The sequence below is a fragment of the Diaphorina citri genome, unplaced genomic scaffold (assembly GCF_000475195.1).
Source record: "Diaphorina citri unplaced genomic scaffold, Diaci psyllid genome assembly version 1.1 scaffold18, whole genome shotgun sequence".
Taxonomy (NCBI): Eukaryota; Metazoa; Arthropoda; class Insecta; order Hemiptera; family Psyllidae; genus Diaphorina; species Diaphorina citri.
The window spans coordinates 550,637-553,204 of record NW_007377456.1 but is presented as its reverse complement, the minus strand read 5'-3'; positions in this window follow the sequence as shown (position 1 = coordinate 553,204).

Sequence of the window (2,568 nt, the reverse complement as noted above, 5' to 3'; positions counted from 1 at the left end):
ACAGGCGTTCCGCTATGATAGGTTCTGGGCGGGTCTCCTTCTTGTTATTTCAGTAATTGTTAGTACCACTTTTATCTTCATTGATGTTGCTATCATTGTGATTGTCTACGCGAAACTGTGTTACTAATTCTCCTTCTGCTTCGGCTACTCTAGTTGTGCGACTTCCAAGTGAAGAAATCCAGTTCAATACTCATATGATGACTGGCAACTATGATATTAGTTTGTTAGTACCACTTTTATCTTCATTGATGTTGCTATCATTGTGATTGTCTACGCGAAACTGTGTTACTAATTCTCCTTCTGCTTCGGTTACATGAGTTGTGCGACTTACAAATGAAGAAATCCAGTTCAATACTCATATGATGACTGGCAACTATGATAATAGTAACTGATCCAACAGAACCACAATCCATCATCTCAGCAACAATGTTAACAAAACAGCTATCATATGAACAATTATAAAAATAAGTTGTTGATCTAGTTCACCTCCATCAGTAGTAGATCACATGAGATCTACATCTATCAGTAGAGCTGGTAGTCGGTACTCGTATGATTTGGGTCTAAATTAGTACCTGCCTAACTACGTACTTACTTCATTATGTGCAATATGTAGTTTGTCCAAAGGACACGAAAGTTTTCTACGAAGAAGATGCGTACTAGGTGAAGTACGTTCCTGTAGGGAAAAAGGGTTTTAATTAGATCTAGTTCACCTCCATCAGTAGTAGATCACATGAGATCTACATCTATCAGTAGAGCTGGTAGTCGGTACTCGTATGATTTGGGTCTTATGTGCAATATGTAGTTTGTCCAAAGGACACGAAAGTTTTCTACAAAGAAGATGCGTACTAGGTGAAGTACGTTCCTGTAGGGAAAAGGGGTTTTAATTTAATCCGCCCCGGGCGGGAATCGAACCCGCGGCCTAGCGCTTACAAGGCAGACGCACTACCAACTAAGCTAACTAGGCTGGCAGGTATGATTTTATCCAAAACATTCTCTACTGGTGACGATTTGATAGATGACACAGGTCAAAATTATATCGTCCGTGGTATTGCGTCTTTGATCTCGTGTTATTTATGGTAACAAATGGGTGTCCACTAATTAGGTATATCTGTATGATGTTTCCATGCAGTGATGGTGAGTTGGTGAAATATGTATTTAGACACAGGTCAAAATTATATCGTCCGTGGTATTGCGTCTTTGATCTCGTGTTATTTATGGTAACAAATGGGTGTCCACTAATTAGGTAATTAGGTAGTATATCTGTATGATGTTTCCATGCAGTGATGGTGAGTTGGTGAAATTTGTATACCAATGGCTCTTTTTAGGGCTGCCGACTGTAGGTATAAATGAGAATTTTAATGCACATTTAGGCGTTTGATTAATGCATTAGAAAATATCGCTTGCGTAATACTCGTACTTTAGAAATGTCTCCCGTACCCTGGATGTGCCGAAGTTTCCAAACCATAAACCCTTTGGATATTTGACAGTAGTAGAAAATTTAGTAAAATTCTTTTAGAAAAGCAAAACAGACTCATTTCTCAGGTATCTGCTGGCATTATTGTTTGATTCTGATAAAATTCCTGTCACGGTTCAAGAGAAATCACTATCAAAATTTTTGGGGTCATTTCCAGCTAGCAAATCAATTAACAGGTAGTTAAAGCAGGTATGCTAACAGGTAGTTAATGCTCATTTGAATGGCGGTGTTACTGTCTGGTGTCTGGGTAAACTATCAGTCTACAAAATAATGGACATAGGTATCATGTTGAGCTCACTAATTGGTTTTATCCTATGACCCGATTATTCGTGGGTAATTAGGCACCTCACTCAGGTACCCATAGTAGGTAGGTATCCGGTGTAAATTGCTGGGGTCCTATAATGGTGCCATGTAGAATCTCTTTTCTCTTTTGATACTCGTAGCCGAGATAGATAACTACATTGATTGATTAGTCCGAGTTATTGATCTGAGTTATCTGAGTAACTTTTGGATTTGAGTGGTTTGCTAATAAATAAGGATTGAAATTCAAGATTTAGCTGAATTTTTCATAAATCTATCAAATTTCGTAAGGTAGATAATAGGTACCATTTAGCACTACACCTCATGTTGGACTTGAATTAGGTTTTATTCGTGGGTAATTAGGCACCTCACTCAGGTACCCAGTAGGTATCCGGTGTAAATTGCTGAGGTCCTATAATGGTGCCATGTAGAACCTCTTTTCTCTTTTGATGCTCGTAGCCGAGATAGATAACTACATTGATTAATTAGTCCGAGTTATTGATCTGAGTTATCTGAGTAACTTTTGGATTTGAGCAGTTTGCTAATACATAAATAAGGCTTGAAAATCTTGAAATCCAAGATTTATCTGAAATTTTTCCATTAAAAATCCATCAAAATTTCGTAAGGTATGTAATAGGTACCATTTAGCACTACACCTCGTGGTGGACTTGAATTAGGTGTCCAAGACAGTAAATTATAGGGAGGTAGGTAGTCCAATGAGCAACCCTACTCCTTTATCCATACTACGTACTTGTACTTATTCACAAATATCTGTAGCTCAAAGCGAGATTTAC